General features: G+C 54.6%; 1 protein-coding gene across 3 annotated transcripts in view; it reads left to right on the top strand.

Annotated features, from left to right (window-relative positions):
• RNF220 (ring finger protein 220) overlaps positions 1–15,641 on the top strand; it is a 228,797-nt gene that overhangs the window by 110,709 nt on the left and 102,447 nt on the right. The gene's annotated exons all lie outside the window — the stretch shown is intronic.

The following is a 15,641-nucleotide window of genomic DNA, read 5'->3' as shown; positions in this document are numbered from 1 at the left end:
AAGAAAGGGTTAGTGCTGACTCCGTCTTTATGCAGGGCACAGCTAAATTAGCTCCATGACCAGGCTTCATTGCCCTACCTTAAGGCTCAGCTGCAGATGCAAGCAAGTCCAGCTCAAGAGCTTTTCAGCCCCAGCTCACCTCAGCTTTGCATCGCCCTTATTTCACAGCAAGATTAATGCTAGAGGCACCTGGGACTCACAAAACCTGGCTCTGTTTGGCATCAAACCAAGCAGAAAACATCAACACTGGCTGCTCTTTCCCCTGGGGCAAATCCCCAGATGAAACCCATAGGGGCTGTTCAACATGCAAGGGAAGGGACACGCTGCGTAGAGCCTGTCTCTAGAAGCTAGGTGCAGCTTGAGTAACAGCAGCCTTTGCAGCCCCTGCAGCATGGTTACGGGCAAGGGTTTTCCCTTAGTCTCCATCCACGCATGCCAGATCTTTAAATTCTCCCTGCAAACGCAGCCAGCAGGGGATTCACTGCAAAGCAAGAGCATCCCCGAGAGCCAGGGCGCTTAGCAAGTCCCAGGCAGCCGCCCATGGAGCTCTGTCTTTATTTATCCCTCCCGCACACTCTCTTTCCCTCTCTCAGATGGTAATGAGTGGTTTGCACTGGGAACTAAATGAAGTTGATTGCCCACTGGTGTCTGCCATTAGTGGTAATTAGTTAAAACATCAGAGTATAAACAGTAAATTGGCTCTAATAATTAATACTAGCACTCAAGCATATGAGAGACACGGAGACTGGGAGAGAAGCAGCGGCAAGCTTGTAAAATCAGCTGGGGCCGTTTTAATTAAAAAAGAAAGAATGTAAGTAACATGGTATCGGAAAAAGGACAAAAGCCATCAGGATCTTGCTTGGCCGGAGCGCGGCGGGGCGAGGGCTCGCCGGCAGCCCGCCCGTGCACGGGGTTTAGCCTGCCTGCAGCCTCCGGGGCAGCCCTACCTGAGGGGTGGAAGCGCGTTTCGGGGCGGCAGGTGCGAGGTGGGTAGGGGGGTAACGGCACGGGGAGGTCCTGGGGGAGCGAAGGGGCTGCCCGTAAAGGCTCCTTCCCCGCGTGCCAGGGGCGCGTGTGACCTGAGGCTCCCTGCGGGAAGGAAGGGGTCCCGGGGGCTGCGGCCTCGGCGGGTCCTGCGCGGGAAGGTTGCGTTTACTCTCAGAATAATTTTTTTTTTTTTCTCGTGGGTTTTGCCAGCCTGCTCGCACCGCTCCGGATCTACCTCCGTCTTTTCCAGATGTTGCGGGTTCCCATAACCCTGCCCCGAGCGACAGCCCCCCCTCCCCCCCGAACTGCCTCGAGTAGCTCAACTGAAATACGCGGGCACGCGCGCAGCGATGCCGGCGGGGCGATACCGGGGTCCTGCTGCAGGATCCCCCCCGCCGCCGGCGCAGGGGTGCGGGGGGGCTGCGAGCCCGCCTGTGCGTCGCTGTTAATCATCCGCCCGCACGTTAACCGTGCTAATGTCGCCAGTGACAATAGCCCATCTCAGCCCGTGATTTAGGGTCTGTGAACGGAAGCCCGGCTCCTGGGAGTAAATGCGTGAATTCTCCTCTGATACTAAACCTCCTAATAAATCTAACGCGCACCAAAAAGCCCTGGGCACTAAATCCCAGAATCCGGTAATTGAAACCCTTACAGCTCTCAGGAAAAAAAAAAAAAAAAAAGGTAACTGGTGGGGGGGGGGAGCGGCGGGCGCGGGTTTGCACAGACCGCGCGTCCTCCCCGCACCTGATTCCCCGCGTCCGCGCCGGAGGTGGCCCGGCGCCGCGGGCCGCGCGCTCGAAACCGGCCCCTCGAGCGGCCGCCGAGCCGCAGCGGAGACGTTTGCGAGGCGGCGGCGAAGCCGTCGTCGCCGTTTCCCCCCCGGGCGCCGGCGCGTGCTGCGGACGGGCGGCGTGGAGAGGAAACGACGGCGGCGACGCCGCGGCTCGGCCGGGACGAGCCCCCGGCTGCTCCCTCCGCTCGGCCCCCGCGCGCCGGGGAGCCCCAGCGCCCTCGTTCCTCGGGTCGCCGCTCGGCTAACGCTCTGTTAATTTGCTCAGTCGTCCCCCGTGGGGCGAACGCGATTTCTGCCCGCGATCCCTCCCGGACCGTGGACGCGGTGATGGATGGGGCGAGCGGCTGTCACCGGCGCCCGGCCCCGCCGCGTCCATCCCCGGCCGCGGGCCCGAGGATCTGTCTCCGGCGATGAAAAATGACAGAAATATTTAAGGACAAATAAGGTTTACAAACCCAATTTAAAATTATTACGGGAGGCCCCGGCTGCAGATGGGCCCAAGCTGATTCGCGGCGGCAATCAAATCGAATTTCCTTATCGTTGTATTATTTTAGGGTGTTATCTGGCACCGTAATGCAGTTATAAATTCAATTTCATCTGCGAGCGTTCATTGTTTACTGTCGCCTGTTTGCTGGGGAAAATGTAAACACTTCGCGGCCCTCGGCTGCAAAATTAATTTCTGGCGGAAAACGGGAAAGGGAAGAAAAAGTGGAAAGCGCGCAAAAAAAAAAGAAAAAAGAAGAAGGGAGAAGCGCGGCAGGGAGCAGCGGGAGCGCCGCGGGGCAGGGCTGTGCGCCGGGAGCTTCGGGATTCCCGGGAAAACGGGTTTCAGGGGGGAAACGGTGCGATCGGGGCTGAGGCCGGAGGACGCGGAGGCGACCGTGCCGGCAGCAGCCCGCCAGCGCCGCGCTCCCGCGGGCGGCATCTCCCGTGGCTCCTTCCCGGGTCCCTCCTGCGGCAGCTGCCATCCGGGGCTGCTCCGGCGCCCGCGGCACCGGGACACGGGCGTCCGGGGCCGCGGGGCATCGGCGGCTCTCGCCGCCCCGTTCCTCCCCGTGCGAAGGGAGGGAAAACACGCAGCGACCTGCCGGGGCTGCCAAGGGAAAGTTGAAGGTCTCCCATTAATTCCAGACTAAAAATGACAAATTCATCTTCTACGACAATTAAATGAAGTCAGTAATTGATGCTAATTGATCTCCGGCCGCGAGGCTCCGCGCGCCCCCCCAGCACCGGTGCCCCTCTCGCCGGCGGGCGCTGCCGTCCCGCGCCGGGCACGCTGCCCCGCTCATCGCTTCCTGCCTCTCGCTGCTTCGGGTTCGCGGGGCCTTTTTATTTTTTTTTCTCTTTTTTTTTTGAAGGCAGGTACCAGGCCTGGCTGAGTTAGCGACAAAGGATTTATAGCCTACAGCTGTGTAGGTTTCCACTTAATTTTTATAAGCCCAGCATAAGAGCCAGCAGGGGGTAAAGCACACTTGGATTTTCTCTACTTAAAATATTACAATGTTAGCACTTTTGCTTGAGTCCTGAAAAAGGGGCAGTGGGGGGGCTGGACGTGTGTGTGTGTGTTTGGGTGTTTTTTTCTTTTTTTTCTTCTTCTTTTTCTTTTTTTTACGAGAGCCCTTTAATCTCAAGCCAATATGTCAAAATCAAATTAAGCCCTGGAAAGGGAGCGGGCTCGGCGTGCCAAGCTCGCTCGCTCGGTTGTAAATGTACGATTGTTTCTGGGAGCTGTTATTAAAGCAACGTGACTGCTGCCCATCAAGGGACCGTGATGTCAGGTTCCCCCGGCCGCCCACTGGAAGCAGCACGGGGATGGGGGGCTGCCGCGGCACGGCTGCGTCCCCCGGGCTGGAGGGAGGCTGACACCAGCCCCCGGGAAGCCTTGGGGACGCTCAGGGATGGGGTTGGTCTGCTCCTCTCCTTGCCCTGCTGCCGCCACCAGAGCGGGAGCAGGGATGGGGTTGCCCGGCGGCTGGGGGCAGCCGGGCCGCACTGGGTGCAGGGGGCTGCTAAAGCACGAGCCGCCGGCATCGCCTTCGAGACCATTCCCAGTGCCCTGGCCCACGTGGCCGGTCTGCCACGTCCCCCCGCGTGGAGGGACACGAGGATGGGCCCGTGCGTTAAGGCAGCCGTGGGCACCTAGGGCATAGCCCAGCTCAGCACCACGAGGAATATTTTGCATCTAAGTTTCTGCTACCCTGCAAGCAAAGTAACAGCAATGACAATATTGTAAAATGTTCTTCAGAAATCAGTTTATAATTTTCCATAATGCTGATATTCAGCACTGTATTTGTACTATCTTTAAGTTGGTCACTTATCGCCTTCGAATTCAGACAGTGGCACTGAAATGGTGTTCACGTGTGTGAAAAAGAGCAGCGGGGACGGTTGTTTGTGCAGCAAGATTTGCTCAACGTTCTCTCATACCGGACCTGATTTCGGCTCCTGCAGAGCATGAGCCGGACGGTGCTTGCTCCATGTGCCGCAGTCCTAGGTTTCCGTGCGCGGAGGCGGGTGGTTTCTCTGCTCACCCGGCGGCTGCCTGGGGCTGGATGCGTGCACGGCCAGAGCCACGGTTTCCGCAGCGTGATGTCCCTGTCTGTCGGCACGGGGGCGAGAACCCGGTGGTGGCGCAGCGGGGAGAGCTCACGTCTCCTCCTCTTGGCCATGCCACACTGGGCAGAGGGAGCCGAACTAACAGCCGGGGAAATTAGCCCTGGCGAGAGGCAGTGCTAATGAGACAGAGCGTAGCGCTGCGTTAACAGGGCTGTCTTGCTTCCAAGGCACAAGACAGTCTCTGCGTGGTGCTGGGCTGTCCTGCGTGGACATATGAGCTCATTAGGAGCCAGCTAAGAGCTCTGACACGGCACTGTGTGTCAAACCTGGTGCCTGGGGTCCCTGGGAGGTGCAGCTAGAGATGGAGGTTTTCCAGCCGGAGCAGCTGGGCCATGCGACGGGGAAGCTCGTGAGCCCATCACGAGCCGCTTCCGCCAGCCCTGCTGGGCATCCCAGCCCCGAGAGCACGGGAACGGTCCCTGCCGCAGCGGGCACGCGTGGCTCGTCCAGGTGGGCTCCTCGCGCGGCCGGGGGGAGCGGGGAGAGCAGAAGTGCGGTAACTGCTGGGAAACAACAGCACGATTAGTTCTGTTCTGTGGTCTTTATGGTTCCCACTAAATCCTGTGTAATATACTGTAAATAAAGTTTATAGCTGGAATCGGTGTTTTACAGGGGCAAATGAAAGTCCAGCTGCAGAGCTACAAACAAACACGCTGTATGCAGAGGGAGACGCCACCGGTGCCTCCAGACGAGCCCTGACCTGTTTCGTGCGCGCGTTTTGCAGCGTCTTACAGAGGCGCGTAGCCGCAGTCCCTCTCCTGCACCGGCTGGCTCCAGCTCTGGACGTGCTCGTTGCCTACAAATGGCTCCAGGCTCACAGCCCTTCTTCCCCAAAGTTATTTGCAAAGAACGAAGTGAAAATTGAAGACTTTCCACATATCATGTAGGGAATCAGTGGTGGAGACAGAATTTGCACGTAGGGAAACTGAGGCACGGTGTCTTGCCTGAGGGTCATGTAGCAAGGCTCTGGCAAAGCCGGGAAGAAGACCCACGAGCCCTGCGTCTCTCATTTTGTGCCATGTAAAATACCTTGTCCGAGAGGCCGCCGAGTCACTTCTCTGGAAGCTGATCCCTGGGAATGTGGGATTGAAGATGATTTTTGCACTGAAAGTGAAAGTGGTGCAGGTTGTCCGCTGGCCCTGGGGGAAGCCTGGGCACAGCTCAGGCTTGTGCAGAGCTCCCAAACCCAGAGCCCTCTGCACAGCGACGGGTTTTGCTCGGGTGAAAGGTAGGGAAAGGGAAAGGCTCTCCGCGAGACGCGGCGCTAGCCTTCGCCTGCCGCCCCGTCCAGCCCGTCCGCGGCGCCCGCCGCCGCGTGCGGGGACGTCTCCCCGGGAACGGGGCTGGGGCGACCACAACGCGTCGCAGGCATCCAAAGCACCACCCTCGCCTCCCGTGCCGGGGCTCGCCGGCGGGGCAGGGCAGGGCAGGGCAGGGCTGCGCGCGCGGTAGCCGTCTGGGTTGCTCAGCGATTCCCAGACGTGCTGCGCTCGCTGTTTTCCGGGAACCGAGAGGCCTGAGCAGAGATAAATAAGTGATACAGACATCTCCGTACTAAACACACATGACGCACGCCCTCCTCTGTGCCCCCCCCGCACGCTTTTCTATTAATCCTGACAAATTATGACGTACAGACGTGTAATGCAAACTGATTCATCATACATTCAAATCTGCTGTGTGGGAGCAGCGGGAGGGCAGACGCAGACAAGTGTATTACACGGATAATGTATTTGACGTATTAATAAAACCAGCCGCATTGCTCAATCTGGAGCGGGGTGGGGGGGAAGGATGCCGATACATCATGACAGATCACATATTGATGGAATCCAGATGTTTGGAATCATAGTCTTGGGGCCTTTCTTGTATTGACTAAAGGTAAAAAATGCAGGCTGTCAGCACATTAAATCTCTGCTCCGCTCACAGAGGCTGGGGGGGCGATTATTTATTTCTGGAGCACGAGGAAACTGCTCCCTGCTTCCTCCGTCCTGTTGGCTCAGCCGCCTGACTGCGAGGGAGAGCGGGGGGGAAAAGTGGTTTTAACCCTCCTACTATTTGGTCACTTAAGGACTGCAAAGACCGGCGTGAGCACACATTAATAGGATCCCATCAACTCGAAATCCCTGGGTCGGCCCTGCAGCTGATGTAGATCAAAACTGAAGCTCTCCCCATTGAGCACCTGGCCCCAATTTTTAGGCAGCAGTTGTATGGTAGAGACCCCCCCACCCCTGGGTGAAGCAGTCAAAGCAAGCTGCTCGGCTCTACCAGCAACGCTGCTGCTTTCCCCGTTCGGCTCCTCTTTGACAGTGATGCTGCTCGGCTCCATTTCTCGTTTTATCCTTCTTCCGAGCCAATCGTGAGTGATCTGAGTAAATGCTGCAGGGGAATGGGAGTATTAAACGCGTACATATATGTGCACACGCATATTTATATGCACACTGAAGATATTTTTAATGTTTTTCAGGGGAATGTTTTCTCTTACTCTTGCTTTCATGGGAAAGGTCATTGTGCCAATAATAACTTCAACTTTGGGCTCGTTTGACATTACAGAATCCCTTTTAAATGAATTTATTTTGTTTAAGTTTTGTTTGGATTGGATATTTCTTAAGGGCTGTTTGTATTCTTGAAACCTGATTGACTTTGGCTTGCGTGCCACAAGGCGTTACGCGCACAGGAGCAGCGTCTACTGCACGCACGAGGGCAGCGCACAGACGTCCGAATCGGCGATCTTGGCGTCGCGCTCTTCTCTTTGAGCAATGCGCTTCGCTAGAGCCGCCTCTTATTTCAGTGGGTTGGACTCGCTTCTCTGTGCACGGCCGATGCAGCGGGACTGAAACGGTGCTGAGGGAATGACTAAGCTTCGTGCTACCTCTCTGTCCAGGTTTATTCCCACCCTGGAGGAGGTGCTGAGCTCTGCCCTTGCGGGCCCAGCCCTGGCGGGTTTGCATTTCTGACGTAGGGGAGCAAACGGGAGATGGTTCAGACATAGGTCATCATTGCCTAGGAGGCCAGTTTAGCTCAGAGTGGTGCAGCGGACTTCAAAGGTAATAAAACTTGCGGTAGGTGGAGAGGGATGTTTGTGCGCAAGGAAGAATTGGTGCAGCCAGGGCACGGTTTGCTTGGATCCAGGCCACTGATACACCAAGCGATTAGACTCGCTGGCAAACTGGGTGTTGCAAAAGGGCCGTCGAAGGAGCAGGGCTGGCGCGCAGCAAGCTTGCTGGGGCTGCGGCAGTGCCCGGCTCCCAGGGTCAGCGCTGTCCCTCCGTGGCCTCTCCAGCTGCGCGGGGCAAGCTCACCTAACTGATTTGAGAGCTGCTGCCCGTTGACCGCCGTGGACTTGCGAGCCTTCGTGAGGGCGAGCGCGGGCTGGCCAGCCCTGTCTGGCAGAGCCTTTCAGCGCGCGCAGCGGTGCCGCTGCCCCCGAAAGGGCCGGGGCCGGCGCGCGGGGCCGGGAGGCAGAGGTGAGTTTCCGTGCCAGGCTCTGCCGCTGACCCGCGCGCCAGCTTTGGGCGCATTGTGCTGCGTGGGGCTTTCAAAAGCGCCGGAGGGAGCTGAGTGTGAGAGTGCCCGGAGTCCCAGGGTGCTTTTCAAACTCCTCCTTTAACCTCTGGGAGCCTCAGTTTCCTTGCATGTGCAATGGAGATGATGAACACCCGGGATGAAAGGGCAGCTTTTCTCTGCCAGGATAAAGGGGTTTGCTCTTTCCCCAGAACTCGTTGTGCAAGCAGACCGACCGATCTGGAGGCCGTGCTGGTCATGGGGAAAGCGAACGAGCCCCAGAAAGTAGCAAGGTCATTTTTCAAGCTGGAGAAAAGCAGCTTAGAGGAAATATAAATTGCACTGAGTGAGCAGAACTTGAAAGCAGGGAGGGCTCCTCAGATGGGGAGCCAGAGAAAATGATGGAGGGAACGTAAGAATGACAAAGCATGTCGTTCCAGTGGAGTGCAAGACGATTTGCTTTAGCTCATTAAATACTGCAATAAAATATTAATAGTTATTGTCCCTCTATTTTTTGTAATTATCCTTGCAAAGAAGGATCTGCTGCGAGTCGCTAATGTATTCCCAGCAGCGGGTTGCTTTTTAATACAGCGATGGCAGTCAGGGGTGAGAAGGGGGGGTGGAGTGAAAGCGTTTATGTGTGGCCAGAAAATAGTTGTATGATCAGGGTCATTAAAGAACCGGCGCTGTCTACAGAAGGGAAACGACACAAGGAGGAGAAGAGGAGGCTGTGGGGAGAGGCGGAAGGTGTGGGCCAAGCCTGGTAGTAAATCCCGCAGGGCCGGCGGGAGCCGCAGCAGGTGTCGTGGTGTGGAGGGATGCTGAAGGAAGGACAGGATTTGAGGAGAGCTGCATGTGTTCCCCAGTCCCAAGTCTAAGGAGAGAATTTGTGTTTCCCGGTGAACAGGGTGATTTCCCCATCTGCGGATGCTCTCCAGTCCCTCCTGTTCCATGCCTCTCCCACCTCGCGCCCTGGCGTTGTTCTCCTGCGCAGCATACGGCAGAGCTGTCCAGAGGCTCTGTGAAGCCTTTGGGGCCTTAGAAACTTCCCTTCAGAGGTTCACCCTCTGCTCCCTCCTGCTGAGGGGCAGCTGGATCCAGAGAGCCTGTCCCCCCGCCCATAGCAGGGGAGCTGCGGCCAGATCTGACTGTAGCCCTCTGCTGTGGCCTCTGGGCCGCAAAGTACAGCTGCGGAGCAATCGTGTATTGGTCCCCGCTGCCACAGGCCAGGGCCAGCAAGCCCCCATCCCCTCCTTGCTGGCCAGGAGGGCCATGGACGTGATGAGGGGACACCTTGCAGCCTCAGCCCACAGGCTTTCTCCCCACGGTGCTCCTGCCGGCTCGCACTGGATCTCGGTATCTCTCCCTGGCTGAGGAGCCTTTGCACTACGCCCCAGACCTGCTCCCTCCTCCTGGTGCGTCCCCAGCCCCAGAGCGGGGACATGCCTGCCAGCTCCTCTGCCATCCTCGCTGCTCCCACGTACAGGATCCTGGTGGATCGTGGCATGGAGCAGGAGGAGGCAATGCCAACGCCATCTGTGTGGACGGTAACAGCTCTCATGAGCTTTGGAAATGTGAGATTAGATGTCTTCTACCAGGATCAAAGAGTCCTTCTAGGATTTGAAGCTGCTCCTCCAGGGGCACTGGTGTCCCATCCTGGCATTTTCTGGCCACAAGAGGCCTCAGTCATCTTCCTCCTGCTGTGGTTTTCCTGGTACTGGGGCAAAGAGTAGTGTGGAGAGGCATTTCACCGGGTGCAGGCAAAGCTGTCAGCTTGAGTACAGTGTGGGTGCAGAGCTGGGGGCTTTTTGCAGCCTGTGGTGTTCAGAGCATCCACCAAACGGCACAGGCGAAGCCGGCAGGTGACAGCCAAGCCGCAGTCGAGCACTCCCACATCCACTCCTTGAGCATGAGACCGATTTTGTGGTCACATCGGGAGAGCCTCGGCCCAAGGCCATGGAACCTGCTCCAGCAGAGCAGGAGACAACAGGGGTTTCAGTGCGGCTCCCTTCCCGCAGGAAGGGAGGCCCAAGCTCAGGAGAAGGTCTAAGCGCAGCAGGGTCGACAGTGCTGTGCTGGACGCTGCTGCGAGCGTGGAGCCGCCTTGGAGAGCCGAGCCTGCCCTCGCCGTCCGCCCGCGCCGAGCCGAGGGCAGAGCGCGGGTGCAGCTGCTTCTCCTTGGGCGCGCGGCCGGGTCCAGGCCGCCTCGGCGAGGTGCTCCTGCCATCGCCGTTCCCCGCTCGGGAAGGGACGGGGCTCCGGCCCGGCTCGGAGCCCGTCAGCTGGCCCTCCAAAGAGAAACGGTGCTGACAGGTACCTAAGCGAGGCAGAATTAAGGGAAATGATAATAAATGTAGATGGTCAGGCGGGGGAATGAAATGATCCATCTTTTGCATGTTAGTCGGGAGGTGCTGGCGGGCTCCCCCCGCCCCGCTCCTATTCAATCAGGGCCTGTCAGACCTCCAGCACGCTGGCATTTTTGTGAAGAATCTCTCGGCTAAAAATTGTTGTCATTCCTATTTCCTTGTTATCAGTCGGCGGCACCTCGGCGGAGCCCGGAGATTAACGCCGAAGCGCCGGGCGAGCATCCATTCCCGAGGAACCTTATCCATTACGCCGAGCTCGGCGGGTCCCTCCCGCCTCACCTCCCCCATTCATCATCTTTAACGCTGACAGCCCGGCGCAGGCCTTTCAAATTTATCTCGCCGCGTCCCGGGCAGGCTCTATCCGTCAAACCGCGCGAGAGGGAGCGAGCGGAGCGCGCTCTCCTCTCCCCTGTTTGTCGGGGAGGGAGCTGGGCGGGGGGGGGGGGAGAAACCTGCCCGTGTGAGGGACTCGGTAAAAGATTGGTCCGAGATACACAATTAATCATGGCTCGCATCAATTTGCTTGATTTACTCCCCGGGGGGAGAAGGGGCGTAAACACGGCGTGTGCAGAGGCAGTGTGGAAACATAATGTGTCTGTCTATAGGAAAAACATTAACACATCATCCCCGTTGCGGGTGATTGATGGGGGAACGGGAGAGGGACAGCCCAGAGCTGGCAGGGTGACAGAGAGCCAGGAGCTCACCGGAGAGGCAGACCCGGCGGAGGTGAGCCTCAGGGGCCGCCGGCTGCGGCGCACGCACCTGGGCGCGTTCGACCTGCCCCGGGGCCGCTCGGTGCCCGCTCGGTCTCGGTGCAGGCCCCGCCGGGGTGGCGATGACACCGGTCACGCTCCCAGAGGCAGGTCTTGGCCTGCTCGAGGCCTTTGGGTGGAGAGGTGGGAAGGAAGAGCTGCACGACATCTCCTGTGTTGGCAGCAGGAGATTCCCCACGGGGTCGCAGCTCAGCCGTTGGAGCAGAGCCGGGACGTGGATGTATGAACATCCCACCGTGAGGGTGATGCAGGTCCCAAAGCAAAGCCACTTCTGCGCACTAAAATTCCCAAGGAATATCTTACATTAGCCATGATGTTCAGAAAGGGTTGCAGTATGGCTCACTTTGCCTTGGCTTTTCTGAGTTCCCACTTGTAGTTTCTATGTCACAAATAACTTTCTTTGCCCATCCAAAAGCATTGCCATTGGCTGGGGTACTCTTCAGGATGAGGTCCAGAAGGGGCCTTCGGGGTGGGAGATACCTCAGAAGTGAAAGATCCTGATGTTATTAGATCATGAGCACTGGGTTGTGCCATCCCTTGATGGCTCCAGCAGAGAGAAGAGGCTGACTTTTATGGAGAAAGTTACTGCTGTATTTACAATCCAAACATCCTCGTAACCAGCCACAGGGCAGAGGAGGAAATGCAGAGGGAGTGTGTGATGATTTAATGTGTCCTTCTCTAGAGTCTTTCAGCTGAGGACCCTCCTCCCTACTTCACAGATGCGCTCAGCCCAGCTCCTCGCCCCGTTGTGTCAGGGCCCCCAGAGCCCACCCGCATGGGCAAGGGGAGAAGCAGGAGAGGCTGAATCAAGGTCAAAATGTGGGAGCAGAAACCAGGCAACCCACGTCCCCAAAGCCCTCATCGTCCTTCATAAAGGCTGCACTGAAATGAGTGGTACCCAGGCTCGCAACGGGCCAGGCGCCAGAGGAGCTTTCCCACCCGCCTTCGCGGAGGTTGTGGTGTTCGTAGCGAGACATGGGCTCGGGAGACCCAAGGCGAGATTTAAAAGCTAGATAATCCAGGTCTTCCACTGCTTTCCCGCAAGCCCTTAGGCAAGCGATTTCCTTCAGCTCTGTCTCAGCTTTTCTGCTGGTGAAGAGGTAACAACACAGGGCAGTGTCTCGTCAGCAGAGCGCCCTATGGTGCTTTGTAAGTCAAAAATCCACAAGACTGGTGAAATCTCTGTTAAACACTATAGTGTCACAAGCAGTATGTGAACATCCAAACAGCCTACACATTAGTTGCCCCCTTCCTTGCAGATGCTTAGGAGAAAAGCCTGTAGTGCTACATTTTTGTCCACTGCTTGTCTGTCCATCCAGCTACTGGTACAGCATTTTGTACAATTTCTATTTCTAATTCATAGAGCATGAACTGAACTCTGAGAATTGGCAATTTTCATTTCTGTGCGCTAGTCAGTCCTTCTGTCCTGGAAGGACTATCCCACGCCAAGGGTAGCCAGAGCAGTGAACCAAGGTCGCCTGAACAGGTCCTGAAGTACCTCCCGGCACAGGCTATTGCGTTTGCAGTACAGGGCATCTGAGCGGTTGTGGCTGGGGCTTCCGTCTCTGCGGGTATCTGCGTGCTACCTCTTACCCATCTCCGTCCTGGCTGGGTTTTACGAAAGGTGATTACAGGTCTTTCACTGCTGTGGTCCCTTGGAAATGATTGCAGGGCCATAAAGTCTGCCAGCATCTGAGCCTCCTGGCAATCTTTGTTTGGAATAAAAACTTTTTTGGGGGAGGAAAAAAAAAATCAATAAAGTGAATGTGTGCAAGGAGCCCCAAGTCCGGGGGAGCGGAGAATCTCCCAGGAGACTGACAGTGTCATCGCCGGCATTTCTGCTGGCCCTGCTGCCTTGGGGCTGGTGCTTGGGGGATTTCGGTGGTGCTGGTGGGTTAGGATCTGTCCCCGGGCAGCGCGGGAGCAGCAGCTGCTCTCCGTAACCCTGCCCGGCATCCGCTGCTCCCCGGCTGCGGGAGGCACCTGCAGGCGGACAGACTGCGCCCATGTCTTTCCCGGGCTTGGGGTTCACCCTGCTGTCGGGCCTCCTCTGCGTGATGGGCTGCATCGCGCCCCTGCGACACCCACTTTGAGCTCAAGCAGGATCAGGTCATTTTTGGTTTAAATATATTGTTTTTATTAAATTTTTTTCCTCCTCTGAATTAATTGCATCCAAAGAGGTTTTTTTTTTTTTTTTTTTTTAACCTTATCTGTGGAAATTACCTGTAATATTGTAGTGGCTGTTTAATATATATATACGTATGTATATGGTAGGTTTTACAGCCCATTTTTATCACCTTTTTATTATCTTGGGTCAAAAGCTTTACTGGGTTGCATTCAGGGAATTATGCAAACTAAGAGAAAATACCATAGCAAAACTATAGATTTTCTCATTAAACTCTGCTTGGACATGTAGTTATTGTAGTAAAACTCTAGTAACTATTACAGGCCCTAATATAAAATTATAGTTCGACACCTCAGCGTGATTGGCCTTGCAGCACGTTTAAATTAACCCCTTCTGTGCCTTGCCCGCTCAGGCTAACGGCCTTTGCTGCGAGCGGTGGCGGGGCTGCAGGAGACGTCAGAAGTTACAAGTAGGAAAACTAAGGTGCTGAGCAGGTGATTTGTCCGATGGCTGCAACAAAGTCCATCGCAGGCCTGGAGGGTTTTAGTTTAGAAAAATCAGGATTTTTTCCCCCGTTGCTGCCCCAGCTCTCCCCTGTCCTGCAGGCGTTTAGGTACGTGGTTAAGTCAGAGCGTGGAAGGGACCCCACCGAATTCCAACTGGATAAAGTCAAGCAAGGAAGTAGGAGTTTGCTGGATCAGGACCATAACGTTCAATCTGAGCAGCCTCTCTGTTTGTTCCATAAATTGCTTAGTTCCCACCACCCAAAGACTCCTTAATTCTCCCAGCCCTGCTTTGTGAGCAGTGGATTTAAGGAGCAGCAAGCATATTCAGTGACTTAATTAGCTCAGACAAGATTTTATTCTCAATTACACTCAAGTAAATCTTAAGTGCTTCCATTCAAGTGGATGGTGTTAGTCCACCCTTGTAAAAAGTAAAATAAGATAAAATATCACCCATGCACTTGAGTAAAGCTCCATGCCTCTGCCCTTAATGCTGCAGCAATCTTTGGAGTTTTCTGGGGACAGTTTCCGCTGCACTAGCGGCAAGCTATGTTTAAAACAACATGTACAGTCCAGCGGGGATGGGGAATATTTCCTTCTGATTGTCTGATTAACATTTTAAAGCCATGTTGATAATAACCTGGGGTAGCGTGACAGTTCAGCAACTTCATTCGAGGGAAACACTTAATCATATTTATTATGTAAACACAGCTTGCCATGCCCCCATTAAATTATTAATAGTACCATTAACATATTTACATATAAATCTTATAGCAATTGATGGAAATGGCTTCAAGAACCTTGCGTTAGCTGCCTTTTTATAATGGATTCTCCTTTGCAAATACTCATTTATTAAAGAGACAAAATATTAATTTTTTGTTAAATGTTCATGTCAAAAATGTCAACTTTTCGGTTTTGCAAATTGCCATTTATGCAGAACCTACTGACTTTGTATTTTCCTTCTTAAAAAGATGGTCTGTTTAAAAATACTGCTTTAATAGGGCAATTAATGGGAGTAACAGTAAAGATGTTGCAGTGATCCAATTTTTTTGCGTTCTCATTACTAACCTGGTTGATAGGCTGAACAATAGAAACGCTGGAGGTTTGGTCCCACCACTCCACCCAGGGAGGCATCCAAAAATGGCCCCAGTCCTACAGCGTGAGGTTTAGCTTTTCAGCGGTTGTATTTGCACATTCCAACACTGGCACAAGAGTCTGTAGGACCTCTGATCAAAATACAAATGGTTTCCAGGTGTTCAAAAGTTACTTGCTATTTTAGGGACCTGAATTATTTTACTACTACTTGCAGTCGCGCCCAAATTTTCCCATTTGCACTGATCCCCACAAGGGTGATTGGAGATGCTGGTCACCAAAGGCCAGTTATTCCACTCTTTGAGTGCATTTCCTATGAAATCAAGTGAGATCTTCTCTCAAAAAAGGAAAGGGAAACTGAGGGGAATTGGTGGCATAGTGGGAGCATGGGAGCAAGAGCAAATAAGAGGAGATAAGAAGGAAAGATTTACTATACAGAATACATGAAAGGAGTGTTAGGAGAGATTAAGTTACCTTGGTAATTCTTTGCCTATTTCTTCTGCAAATTCTATAGGTTTCCTAAGCAGCCCAGCCCTGACTAATAATCCTAATTAGGCTATATACTGTAATTCCTTAATACCTTCCAGGTAGCAATATCCCAGGTGATTCATTCTCAGGATTGCCAATATTCACAAGTTTATCATAAGACTCTCAGGATTTTTTCTACTTAAAGTTTCAGCCCATGCAATCATGTGGTGATACAGCAACCTCAGTTTACATTCTAAAGAAATAGAAAAGGTCAAGGCAGAAAGCTAGAATACGTGATGTAAGCAGAGTCCTTAAAGTATAGAAACCAGAAGGCAGAGACAGTGACGACCACGGAGTTGTGGAGTCATAGGGTAGTTTTAGGTTTAGGCTGGAAGGGACGTCACGGCATGCTTGCATCCGATG

This window comes from Rhea pennata, chromosome 8 (genome assembly GCF_028389875.1).
Source record: "Rhea pennata isolate bPtePen1 chromosome 8, bPtePen1.pri, whole genome shotgun sequence".
Lineage (NCBI taxonomy): Eukaryota > Metazoa > Chordata > Aves > Rheiformes > Rheidae > Rhea > Rhea pennata.
Note: the sequence above shows the minus strand (reverse complement) of the source record. Positions and strands in the feature narration are given on the sequence as shown.